Source organism: Oncorhynchus kisutch, linkage group LG15 (assembly GCF_002021735.2).
Source record: "Oncorhynchus kisutch isolate 150728-3 linkage group LG15, Okis_V2, whole genome shotgun sequence".
NCBI classification, from domain to species: Eukaryota; Metazoa; Chordata; class Actinopteri; order Salmoniformes; family Salmonidae; genus Oncorhynchus; species Oncorhynchus kisutch.
The window spans coordinates 72,438,366-72,452,798 of record NC_034188.2 but is presented as its reverse complement, the minus strand read 5'-3'; positions in this window follow the sequence as shown (position 1 = coordinate 72,452,798).

Below are 14,433 nucleotides of genomic sequence, written 5' to 3'. Positions count from 1 at the left end.
GTAAACTGAAAATATTTTTCCCCAAAATTGCTAATATATGCATATAATAATTATTATTGAATAGAAAACGCTCTAAAGTTTCTTAAACCGTTAAATTATGTCTGTATGTAAAGCAGAACTCCCAGGGCAGCCTTTCTTCCAAACACCCTGTTGGCAACAGAAAAGTTGGGACAACTTTGACGTCATCGCCCCCACCCTTCCCAACCAGCTACGGATCCAGGAACAGTTTCTATGTGTTCAGCGCGATGTCTGCTTTCAAATGATGCGTTCTTTGTGAGAATCTCGCACGCCCTCGTCCTTTGGCGGGCTAAAACATTCGGGTCACGCGAAAATACATGCACTCTATTGCGCGCATCGGTCTCTTTTTCCATGAAACACCAATTGATGTTGGTTTGTCTGTTCGCGCTGATCTTTGTTTCACATGATTAAAACATCCTAAAGCTCGATTCTGCACTTAGTTTGACCAGTTTAGTCGACATATAATATGTAATTTTGAAGTTTTGATGCGCAAGAGTGCGGGACCAGAAGTCATTTTGGGTGCATTTCAGCTGAAGCTGTTGACATATGCTAATACAGAGACACACAACTTGAAACCAAACGATGTATTGGGTAAGTATAAATTTAAGATATGGAAAATAGGAGTGGCAATATCGTCCACTATTATCCTCAATCATTTTCCATCCAAGTTGTCAGACCTCGGTGGCTTGTCATTGTTGATAGACAACAATAATTGTTTCACCTCTTCTACACTTACTTTAAGGAATTAAAAATTACAATGCTTGTCTTTCATATACTTGGATGTGTAGTGTCAGTGTTTGTTGCTGGCATGTCATGCCTAAGTTTGCTAATCTTGCCATTTAAAAACATCATTATAGTAGTTGGCAATATCAGTGGGTTTTGTGATGAATGAGCCATCTGATTCAACATTTCATTTAAGCTGCTCCAAAGCTTTTAAGTTCTTTGGGATAGGGGCCGGTATTTTCACATCCAGATGAAAAGCGTGCCCAAAGTAAACTGCCTACTACTCAAGCCCAGAAGCTAGGATATGCATATAATTGGTAGATCTGGATAGAACACTCTAAAGTTTCTAAAACTGTTAGAATAATGTCTGTGAGTATATCAGAACTGAAATGACAGGCGAAACCCAGAGGACAGCCTCCAGTATTTATGCTGCAGTAGTTTATGTGTCGGGGGGCTAGGGTCACAGTTTGTTATATCTGGAGTACTTCTCCTGTCCTATTCGGTGTCCTGTGTGAATCTAAGTGTGCGTTCTCTAATTCTCTCCTTCTCTTTCTTTCTCTCTCTCGGAGGACCTGAGCCCTAGGACCATGCCCCAGGATTACCTGACATGATGACTCCTTGCTGTCCCCAGTCCACCTGGCCGTGCTGCTGCTCCAGTTTAAACTGTTCTGCCTTCTTATTATTCGAACATGCTGGTCATTTATGAACATTTGAACATCTTGGCCATGTTCTGTTATAATCTCCACCCGGCACAGCCAGAAGAGGACTGGCCACCCCACATATGCTCTCTCTAATTCTCTCTTTTTTTTCTCTCTCTCGGAGGACCTGAGCCCTAGGACCATGCCCCAGGACTACCTGACATGATTACTCCTTGCTGTCCCCAGTCCATCTGACCGTGCTGCTGCTCCAGTTTCAACTGTTCTGCCTTATTATTATACGACCATGCTGGTAATTTATGAACATTTGAACATCTTGGCCATGTTCTGTTATAATCTCCACCCGGCACAGCCAGAAGAGGACTGGCCACCCCACATAGCCTGGTTCCTCTCTAGGTTTCTTCCTAGGTTTTGGCCTTTCTAGGGAGTTTTTCCTAGCCACCGTGCTTCTACACCTGCATTGCTTGCTGTTTGGGGTTTTAGGCTGGGTTTCTGTACAGCACTTTGAGATATCAGCTGATGTACAAAGGGCTATATAAATACATTTGATTTGATTTGACAACCCCCCCCCCCTACCACTGATTTCAATGGCTGGCACTTTTATAATAGGGCGAAAACATGCCCGATTGCAGTTCCAAGGGCGTCCACTAGATGTCAACAGTCAAGAGTTTCAGGCTGTTTTTTGGAAAAACGAACCAGAAATTGTAGTTTTTCTGGGTGGCTCCCATTTTGGCTGTAGTGTTTCCAAGCGAGTGAATGAGAATCCGTTCTTTGGTATTTTTCTCCGGTAAAGACAATAACGATTATCCGTCTTAAATGTTATAGTTTATTTGCGTTTTAGGGTACCTAAGGTTTGATTATAAACGTTGATTGACTTGTTTGGATAAGTCTATTGGTAACGTTTGGGATTCAATTTGCATGCATTTTGAAGGAGGGAAACCGAGTGGATTATTGACTGATGTGCGCCAGCTAAACTGAGTTTTTATGGATATAAAGAAGGACTTTATCGAACAAAGGGACCATTTGTAATGTAACTGGGACGTTTTGGAGTGCCAACAGAAGAAGATCTTCAAAAGGTAAGGCATATATTATATCGCTATTTCTGACTTTCGTGTCGCAACTCCCTGGTTAAAAATGATTTCTTATGCATTTGTGTGTTGGGCGCTGTCCTCAGATAATCGCATGGTTAGCTTTCGCCGTAAAGCCTTTATGAAATCTGACACGGCGGCTGGATTAAAACAACATGTTAAGCTTTATTTTGATGTATTGCACTTGTGATTTCATGAAAGTTTCATATTTATAGTAATTTAATTACTGCAATTTCACCGGAAGAAATGGGATGCTAGCTTCCCACTGATCTTCAAGAAGTGAATTGTCATTCTTTGTCATTTATCTTTGTTTCATAGTGTAGTTTCTTATTTTTATTCAGTTTAGTCACATGATTTCTCAATTTGAAGTACATTTGCCAATCAGTTGTACTATTTGCCATTCATTTTGTATCATCACTATCAACCATACAATTTTTCAATTCCTCATCAATCTACATGGATTTAACTGTTTTTACAGTCATTTTCTTAATGGGTGCGTGCTTATTAGTAACTTGGGAGAGTAATTTCATAAATGTGTAAAGTGCAGCGTCTGGTTGCTCCTCATTAGACACCATGGACCAACAAATATTATTTACATCAATAACATAGGAATTGCTACAAAATGTATTGTATGACCTTGTATACACTATATTAGGCCTAGATATGGCTACTATACTGTGATCACTACATCCGATGGATTTGGATACTGCTTTCAAACTAATTTCTGCAGCATGAGTAAAGATGTGATCAATACATGTTGATTTCATTCCTGTGCTGTTTGTAACTACCCTGGTAGGCTGATTGATTGTTAACCTGAACCAGCTTGCAGGTGTAGTGGAAAATCGGTTCAAAAATGACACGTCCAAGAACTTTGAATTCAATGATAGACTTTTAATACACCCGTATCATAAGCCGGAGAGCCCCGCGGGACCCACACTTTTCCAGAGCCCTGGCTCCAGTATTTATCCACATATTACATATAAGCCCATCCCACATGTAAATTACGTTACATTTCAATCCGTGCATCCTGCTTGTTCAGCCCAGTAACGCCCACATCTGCTTTCGGCCAGATTATATGATGTCAAGACCCTTCCTTTGACCTAAAGATAATATACATCCCCCCTTCCTGTGGCCTGTGCTCAGACCCTGTAATTAACTCCATGTGTCCCTTTGTATGTCTTTATCTCTAGTTTAGTGTGTCCAGCTGCCCTAAAAATACTATACATTCCTCTATGCTATAGGCTTGCTTTGTCCCTGAGATTGATGTCTGTAATCCATCAGTTGGTCATTTGGCTGACCCCCCTCCTTTTTCTATCCCTTTGATCCTTGTATGCCCAGCTGGTCTAGGAGTGTTTCTCAGCTATCCCATACCCCCACAGCCTCCATCCGCTTCCTGCCCCACACAACAGACAATGCACTTTACCAGAACAGGAAATGAACCCATATGTGTACCTTTCTCTTGTGTTACCAAATCATGTATATAATCTCTCCCACATAACCAATTTCTCCCACACAGGCACTAGTAACAATTTGAAGCTTTCTCTTGAGTGGGCAGCCTGATGAATGCTAGACAATCCTTAAATCACCCAGAATATATATACATATCACATACATTATCAATCATTTCACACATGTTATCCAGATACTGACTGTTAGCACTTGGTGGTCTATAGCAGCTTTCCACCAGAACGGGCTTTAGGTGAGGCAGATGAACCTGTGGCCATATTACTTCAACACTATTTAACATATGTTACGTACGCCTCTTGGAGGAAGGAACGCAACACCCTGCTACATCTCAACTCCCCATGGAGTGAAAAAAGTATGTGATTGTAGGAGTGGGGAAGGACGACTGAAGCAGAGAAAAATACAGTTTACATGGAATTTATTATTCCTAACGCACGGTAATGTGGGGGAAAGGAGCTGGACGGAACCAAAGCAAAGAAAGTAAAAGTTAAGGAATCCCCTCTCCTACCTTACGTGCCTTCCCACTTCTAACCTAACCTTTAGCACCACCTGGCGCACTAACCAAAATACAGGGGGTGGTCCGCCCAGGTCTTACCTAGTGTGCATAGACAGATTAAATACTACAGGTTATGTATGCCCGCAGGCCTCTTGCCTAAACACTCCCAAGGTGCGTTCCCCTTCCCCCTTAAAAGAGCGGCTACAAAATAATATCTAAACGACTTTCACTAACCAACACAGGACATAAAAATAAGCTCTCCTCTCTGTTGAAGGAATACTGGCTTTTATCTAGCTGAAGAAGGAGTTGGTAGTTGAAGAAACAGCTGTATCCCCTGACGAGAAGGCGGGGTCAGAGCTCCAATCAGCGATGGGGCCGACCAATCAGCTGCTTTAGGAATCCAGGAAGCCATTTCCTGAAATAGACACACATACTAACCCACAACACAGAAACTGCAAAACGTAACACATGAGATCCTCTCTAATCTTTACAGGAATGTGGTTCTGAAAATAAACAGCCACACCTCCATCTTTGGAATTTCTGTCTATTCTGTAGATCTTATAGCCATGTATTGCTACCACTGTATCAAATATATTATCTAAGTGAGTTTCAGAGATCAGAATATGAATGTAATTTGTTACTAGCAAATTATTGATTTCATTAACCTTGTTTCAACCTTGTTTCATGCTACATATGTTAACGTGGGCTATTTTTAACACTTTTCTGGGATGCTTGAATGTTTTTCTTGCTTTACTTGGATGTTTAGCAGAGGTAGACATGCACAGGTTATTTATGTTAGATTAGGGTGAGCTGCACACAGTGGACATCCTGCTTGGGCACTAATAGTATAACTCTGGTTCATTGGCAAATGTTTACTGCATACATATGCTGGGCAGTAAAGTGGGACATAAATTAGGTTTCTTACATTGTGTCTTCCAACGCCCCAGGGATAATGTACATTTGCTATAGCATTATGACAACTCGGAGCTGGTCTCAACGCAGCCTTAAAATTCTGTGAAAGGATCCAGGAACCCAAATGATTTAGGTGGATCCCATGCTCCTTATAATACGAGCTTTGTTTCCAGAAGGTATCAAAATTGTAAATACATGTTAGACCCACAGGTATGGAGGGAGGCTGCGAACCTAGCTGAGCAGGGAACTTGTAGCCTAGCGCGAGTATAAGTGAATGGTTGCCGGCTGGGTGCTGCGAACTGGCTAGGGACAGGTCCTGCAGACCTAGAGAAGCAGACAACTCTGAGCATAACAGGACAGGAAACCTATGGCCTAGAACTAGGAAAGATGGTTTGGCTTGTAGCACTGAGGGAGCTGACTGCTTGCCAACTTATGCTGGAGGCTGCAGACCAACTGAGGACAGATTCTGCAGACCTAGTGGGGACAGAGAACCAAAAGCCTGACGAAACAGTGGGCTGAGGGCCGACTAGTGCTGGATACAGTGAAACTCGAACGACTCTGAACCTGAGAGCGAGAACAACTCTGGACCAGACAGGAAAACTGACTGAGAGCAAGGAGAGCGGTAGAGCTCTAGGTCTACTAGAAAAACAGGTCAATCTGAGCCTAGCCAGGCAGGGGCCTGATGACCCACCTAGGTTAGGGAATGAGGGATGACTAGAGCTGGAGACATCAGATCTAGTACAGCTGGAGACTGAGGACCTAATGCTAGGAATGGAGGGCCAAAGAGGGCTGAAAACCTAGCGGGGCAGGAGGCTCTAAGCCTGACGGGCGAGGGTGCTGCAAGCTGACTATGTCTGGAGACAGCAAGCCTAGTACAGGGAACTTGGGGCCTAGTAAGGCAGGAGGCTCTATGTCTGGAGACAGCAAGCCTAGTACAGGGAACTTGGGGCCTAGTAAGGCAGGAGGCTCTAAACCTAGTGGGATAGGCAACGGCTTACCAACTAAGGCAGGGGACTGTGATCTGAGCAGGGCAAGAGACTGCAGACTTACAGACAAGGCAAAAAACTTAGAGCCTGGCAGGGCAGAGGGCGCTAAACCTGGCGGTATAGGCAACTGCATACCAACGAGGGCTGGAGACTCCAGACCTGCAAACGTACCAGCTAACTTAATGCCTAACATGGTAGGGGACTCTAAACCTGGCGTGCTAGGATGCTGCGTCCCCAATAAGGTGTGGGGGTCTGCGGTTCATGCAGGGCAGGATACTGCAGACCTGATGACAAAGCAAATGTGGGTCCTAGCTAGGGATGATACTTAGCGCCTGGCAGAGCTGCACATTTATGGGCTACTAATGCAAGGAACTGTGGACCTATAAATGACAGAGGCCTGGGGACCTAGCAGTATGGCAGAAGTCCGGGAACCTAAGTCCAGGGCCAGAGACTGAAGAGCAGGCACAGATTGAAACTAAGAGCCTACTGGGGGAGCAGGAACCATCTGACCAGCTGAAGGGCCGGGATACTCTTGACCTACCGAGGGGGCAGGGTAGACTGGACCTACCGAGGGGGCAGGGTAGACTGGACCTACCGAGGGGGCAGGGTAGACTGGACCTACCGAGGGAGCAGGGTAGACTGGACCTACCAGGAATGCGGCTAACTCTGACCCCACCTGGAGGGAAGGGAATTCTAAATCCTGCCTGGAGGGAAGGGAACTCTGACCCCGCCTGGAGGGAAGGGAACTCTGACCCCGCCTGGAGGGAAGGGAACTCTGACCCCGCCTGGAGGGAAGGGAACTCTGACCCCGCCTGGAGGGAAGGGAACTCTGACCCCGCCTGGAGGGAAGGGAACTCTGACCCCGCCTGGAGGGAAGGGAACTCTGACCCCGCCTGGAGGGAAGGGAACTCTGACCCCGCCTGGAAGGAAAGGAACTCTGACCCCGCCTGGAAGGAAGGGAACTCTGACCCCACCTGGAGGGAAGGGAACTGGACAACTAGGTCAGGGGGGATATCAGGGGTGACTTCTGGCTTGTCCCCTGGAGGTTGCAAGAACCTCTGGGCTGGAACTAGCAAGGTTCTGGCAGGAGGGGCTGGGGACACCCCAACTTCCTGGCTGCACTTGAGATCTGCAGGCTGTGGCTCCATCCTCGGAGCAGGGGAAGAATCAACTGCTTGGGTTCTGGGCCAGGAGCAGGGAGAGGTTCCTGTGGGGGGTAGCAGGTGGAGTCTTTGTGGCTGGAGGTTCCAGGGTAGCAGACAGTCAAACCTCAGGCACCTGAGCGTCTGCCTTGACCAGCAGTGGGTCCCAACTGGGAGGAGTGAACAACTCCACAACGGCAGCCAGAACAGGTCCCATGGCAGCGGCTGACTGTGGCTCCATGATTGCAGAGGGAATCTCCTTAACCGTGGCTAGTCGAGGAGCCAGCTGAGTGGTGTGCACACTTTAGTGTGATGAACTGTGCACCCTGGAGTTGCCTTGATCTGATGGGGGGCTGGACCGCTCTGGACAGCAGAACTGGACCTGGTGAACTGGTGGTTGAGGTCGGGGGGTTCTAGCAGGACATCGGTCGGGGGAGTAGCACTCTGGTACATGCGATGTATGCTCCAGCCAGGTAGGCCTGGAATGACGATACTCTGTGGAATAGCTGTGCCACCTCGGGACGTAGTTGGGGTCCCAATGGTCATGTGGAGGTGGTGAACGCTCAAGCCGGGAGTGCCTGGAGTAGTGTCTCTCAGGGCAGTAGTTGGGCCGACTCGGGGAGTGGTTCTGGCTGTGGTGGCACTCCTGTGATGGTGACTCGAGCCAGGGGGGCCTAGAGCGGTGACGGACAGGAGTGTAGCAGCAGTAGCGGAGCTCCTGCGACAGTGGCTCAGGTGTGTGGACCTATAATAATCCCTCCTGATCTCTTCCCTCTCATAGAGAAGCTCCTTGTTTACCCCTTGACCACAGATGAGACCTGGAGCAGGACTTGTCGACGGTGCAAGAAGAGAGGTCTAGGGTCTCGCAGCTCATCTTCATCAGGGATGTGACGTCTTCGTGTGTGTGTTGTGAGTGGTGGCAGCAGACCCATACGGGATGCAGGATAATTCATTGGCCACCTGGGGGTGTGGAAACAACTCTTCTGGGTACTGGAACCCTTTCACTTTACCTAGGCCCGAATCTATCTCTAAGGACCATGTAAAACCGGCTAGCTAGAGCTCGACTGAGTGGTTGGCTCTAGATGCCCTCACCTGCTAGTACTTATTGCTGATTGTTAGCTTTCCCAAGAAAGCTAAGGTAACTGAGCTAAACTACTACCGCCCCGTAGCACTCACTTCCGTTATCATGAAGTGCTTTGAGAGACTAGTCAAGGACCATATCACCTCCACCCTACCTGACACCCTAGACCCACTCCAATTTGCTTACCGCCCCAATAGGTCCACAGACGATGCAATCGCAACCACACTGCACACTGCCCTAACCCATCTGGACAAGAGGAATACCTGTGTGAGAATGCTGTTCATCAACTACAGCTCAGCATTTAATACCATAGTACCCTCCAAACTCGTCATCAAGCTCTGGGTCTTGACCCCGCCCTGTGTGGGTACTGGACTTCCTGACGGGCTGCCCGCATGTGGTTAGGGTAGGTAACAACATCTCCACCCCGCTGATCCTCAACACTAGAGCCCCACAAGTGTGCTTCTGAGCCCTCTCCTGTACTCCCTGTTCACCCACGACTGCGTGGCCAGGCACACCTCCAACCAATCATCAAGTTTGCAGAAGACATTACAGTGGTAGGCTTGATTACCAACAACGACAAGACGCCCTACAGGGAGGAGGTGAGGGCCATCGGAGTGTGGTGCCAGGAAAATAACCTCACACTCAACATCAACAAAACAAAGGAGATGATCGTGGATTTCAGGAAACAGCAGAGGGAGCACCCCCCCCCTATCCAGATCGACGGGACAGTAGTGGAGAGGGTAGGAAGTTTTAAGTTCCTCGGCGTACACATCACGGATAAACTGAATTGGTCCACCCACACAGACAGTGTGGTGAAGAAGGCGCAGCAGCACCTCTTCAACCTCAGGAGGCTGAAGAAATCCAGCTTGTCACCAAAAGCACTCACAAACTTTTACAGATGCACAATTGAGAGCATCCTGTCGGGCTGTATCACTGCCTGGTACGGCAACAGCTCCACCCACAACCATAAGGCTCACTACCTGCCTTCCAGGACACCCACACCACCCGATGTCACAGGAAGGCCATAAAGATCATCAAGGACAACAACCACCCGAGCCACTGCCTGTTCACCCCGTTGTCGTGTCTTTACTATCATTAAATTAAGACTTTTCGTTTTTATCAAAGATTCTCTGTAATTAGTATTACGCGATTAAACTGATTAATCATGTAACTGTAATTAACTAGGAAGTCGGGCCCCAAGGAAAATATTCCGATTACAAAGTTATAATTTTCCTAATATAACTTTTCAGATATTTTATATCTGATCAATTTGTCTTCGAATTAATTAATTATATATTTTACCTCAAGTTAGTCTCATTCCAAATGTCGTAAATTGTTGGTTATCTGCATGAACCCAGTCTTCACTATGAGTCATCCATTACATCAATTGTCTTAAATAATTTATTTATTAAGTAACTAAACAATCACAGAAGTGCACACACACACACAAACAAAGTAAATATGGTTACAAGAAATGATAGGGGAATGTGCCCTAGTGGGCTAAACCGGCATGGCGCCTTGTTATACAAAAGGGAAGTGGGGGTTGACTGAGAAGACAACACACAATTGATAATTATGACAATTGAAATGCTAATCCTTTGCCCATGAACGCTCACTCATTCGGGAACAATTGCAATCAATATATATATATATTTACGCTCACGGTGTCGTCGGGATCTCTGCTGAAAAATGTGTTTCTGTTGGAGTGCTCTTTCTCTCTCTCTCTCTCTCTCTCTCTCTCTCTCTGAGGGGATACTTCAGAGTGACATTCAGTCATGTTGTTGTAGAATGGATGTGTCGGCGGTTGTCGTTCTTCGCGTTCAATGATACCGAATTCCTAGCTGCAGACTAGTAATTAATATCAAAGACTTGTTCTTATTCTGTCGGTATCGATAGTCTAAGAGTTTAACCATGTGGTATGGTTAAAAGATTCAGCAATGGTCTGCAACCTTTGTCCTCTCGTGATTGAGAGAAAACATGGTCTGTAACCTTTGTCCTCTCGTAATGGAGAAAAACGTGGTCTGTTAAGGAATCTCAAGGTTGGGGTTTTATTCGGAATTGCAGAAAAGGGCCTGTCCCAGGAGTTTCCTTCATTAAAAAGTCCAAAATCACATTGCACAATTTTACAAACAGTATCATCGTCATTCATCTTATACAACAATTAGATGTAAACCTCATATCTGAGGCTATTATATAAACAGCGTTATGGTAATGTGGCCGCACCCTCTCATGAGTTTTACAAACTTGTACCAAATGGACCAGTTCGTAGCTGGATTCTTTACCGATCTTTTATACCTTCTCCAGAACATAAATGTTGCTCGAACCTCAAGTTCTGTGAGGTGGAAGAAATTCCTTTGTTCTCTATGAAACTTCACTCTTTCTCTATACTGTGTGGCCATGAGGCAGGATCTTCCTGGAATTTACGACCTCTCTAACCACAGCAGCCTAGTTGTAGGAGGCAGGGAGAGGGGGATGGGGCTTGCTGTACCCAAAGAGGGCAACGTCATGACACCGCTATCAGTCAGAAGGCAAAGTCAGTACAGGTGCATCAAAGCAGGGACTGAGAGACTGAAAAAAAGCTTCTATCTCAAGGCCATCAGACTGTTAAACAGCCATCACTAACATTGAGTGGCTACAACATACTGACTCATCTCCAGCCACTTTAATAATGGAAAAATTCATGTAAAAATGTATCACTAGCCACTTTAAACAATGCCACTTAACCCTTTCATGCTTGAGTTCCAAATATCTCTAACGGTCACCCCAGCGTGAGTTTTTTTTATGCACGTGATGTTAGAACGTTCTCTCCATTTCAGAGTGTGATTGTTCGGTAACAGTACATTTAATCGGCGCTGCCCTCAAACCAAAGCATGCAGCCTGTTTTTATTTGTCAATTTTAAATTATTTTCTAATAAGTTTTTTATTTCTAATAACAGTTTGAAATGAGGTGTGTTCCGCCTCATTCATTCACATACAAGTAGTCATTTTTACTTTTGCGGACCAATTAATTTTTTGGACATTTCTGACCCGGACAAAATTCCCCAAACACTTCTCAATTGTTTGTGCAGTTCAAGTCTGCAGACATTTGCTCATCTGCTGTCCTGCACACACGTGTTCATGGTTTCCACCTGTCGCCTGCATCGCAATCAAAGTTGTTTTCGTTACCAATAATAACTTTGGAAATGTGTGCGTTTCTATCAAAGTGCCTTATTACGTTATAATAGTTTCTGCATGTCGTTTCTACTGTAGCATAATATTTTGGGTATATTCCTTATAACCGTGGACACGCAATGTAACGTTTGTCACGTTCTGACCTTTATTTCCTTTGTTTTGTATTTAGTTAGTATGGTCAGGGCGTGAGTTGGGTGGGCAGTCTATGTTTGATTTTCTATGATTTGGGATTTCTATGTTTCGGCCTAGTATGGTTCTCAATCAGAGGCAGGTGTCATTAGTTGTCTCTGATTGAGAATCATACTTAGGTAGCCTGGGTTGCACTGTTTGTTTGTGGGTGATTGTCTATGTTAGTGTTATGTTTGTTTTTTGTTACTCTTTTGTATAGTGTTCAGTTCTTTCTTTAATTAAAATTCACTATGAACACATATCACGCCGCATATTGGTCCTCTGATCCTTCTCGCCTCTCCTCTTCAGATGAAGAGGAAGACCGTGACAACGTTACTCATTTCATAACATCTATGGTGTTATACTCAATGATTAGGTAGCTAGCTACATTCTTCTATTAGCTCTGGAAAACAATGCTAATTGCGTCAGGGAAGTATTAGCATGTGTTGTATTTTGAAGCTACCCTGGCTTTATGACTCCCAAGTGGCACAGCGTCTCTGTGCTAGAGGCGTCACTACAGACACCCATCTTCAAATCCAGACTGCATTTCTATCAAAGTAAGTGCCTTATTACATTATAATAGTTTCTGTGTGTCGTGTTATACTGTAGCTCACTGTGTGTATGGAACATAACATATTTGTGTATATTCCTTATAACCGCGGACACGCTAGGTAACGTTACTCACCTTTTATGGTGTTATATTAAATTGTGCTTATGTAGCTAGTTACATTCTTCTATTAGCTCTGTAAAACAATGCTAAATGCATCAGAAGAAGATGTTGTATTTTGACGCTACCCTGGAAAAATTTAGAAATCTTATACCACTTAGTCGTTTTCTGAGTGCATTCCACAAAGCTGTTTATCATGTCAGCCTTATCCACTGCCCCCATTTTGAGGTTATAGTCAAGCACGCAGTCTGGTTTGATGTTTCTCTGTCTGGTTTGTTTCTTTCTCCCGTCAGGTGGTCCAACTTCCCTGTGGCTGACATGGTTGCTGTATGGACAGAGGAGAGGACATGGACGTCTCGTTTGTCATGGAACTTTACTGCCAGCTGTTAACATTTTTTATTTTGTATAATGGGTCATTTAGGATGGCAGTAGCGTTGTTGATGAAATGCAGTCATAGCAGCAGAACTAGAAAGCAGTCTTGGGAAAAGAGAGTGGCAAAGAAGGGAGTTGCAAACATAGGATCTCTGCCCCAGTATTCTCTTATGGAGTTCCTCTTTACTGTCACCAGAAATGTATACATTTCACTAATTGTTGCTTCCCCCCCCCCCCCCCCCCCCCTCCAGACTGGGACTCATCAACACAAACAGCAGGGACAGGAGGGGTGAAATGGCTGGCAGCCTTCCAGCTACCACAGAACTCCTGTACTATCGGTCTGCCTCCGTCACCACCAGCATCTTCGAAGGTAACTGGGACTTTGTCAGTCGACAAGGGGTCCTCTGTCACTGACAGAACCTGATTCCTGACATTCAGACTCATTGTAAGAATATTTTTTAAATCTCCATTTCTGCGTTGTCTCCTTTTGAAAGACATTGCTAATGCTACAGCTTAGCTCATTAGCTACGTACATAACAACACTGAATGGCTCAGAGCGGGAGTGAGAGGTTACTGATTGACTACCTGCACGCGCCATTTGTATCAATAAATCACTATCAGAAAATGTTTTGTGTAGTGTTCCTATATTTACTATTTTATTCACGTTTTTCAATTACCGGTGATAAATCATGCATTCCGATTTTTGCATAGATTGTAAAGGGCACATAGTATGTGTGTAAAATAATGTTTTGAAGGTTGTACTGATTATGAGCTAAGCTAATTCCAGCTATGTGTGTGGAGCCATGTTTGTTGACATACAATGCATTGTGGGTTTCACTTGATTGTCTGTCAGACCAAAGATGCCATAGCAAAATGAGGTAAGAGTTCACAAATTGAGGACTTCCGGAAATTAATGGTGGGATGTGAATGACGGTAGATGACACTTTCTGTGAGGAAAAAAATGCATGGCTGCGCGCTGAAACTAATCGTCGGATTACTTTCGATTTCTATAAAGTGTTTTACATAGTTATTTCGATCAATGGTGAGCTCACCCGTGATGTGATTAATTATACATAGTAATTGCTATTAGCAAATTCATAATGTAGTTTGTCAGCCTAGAGCTAGAAAATGACAGCTTGTGTGGGGTCAATCCTTCCTCAGTTAGCACTAGGACAACTGTAGCCTACATTTTTCCGGTTAGGATGATTGTGTTATGCTATATATACTGTACTTCTGTGAATATCTGAACATTGCATCCCAAAATAAACTCCTCACATTCTGGACATAACTTTGTAAGGACTGTGTTTGTGTAAATAGTTTCTGAAAAAAGTGTGGCCAGCTCAAGCGCTGATTGTTGCATCATTCAAAACTGTCCGTTCTAAACGAGCATTCTAAATGAGTGTTCTAATCATACGGGTGTGATCGTACCCTTCAGGGACCACTGTAGAACGATCACACCCGTGTGATGGTACGTGTGAAAGGGTTAATA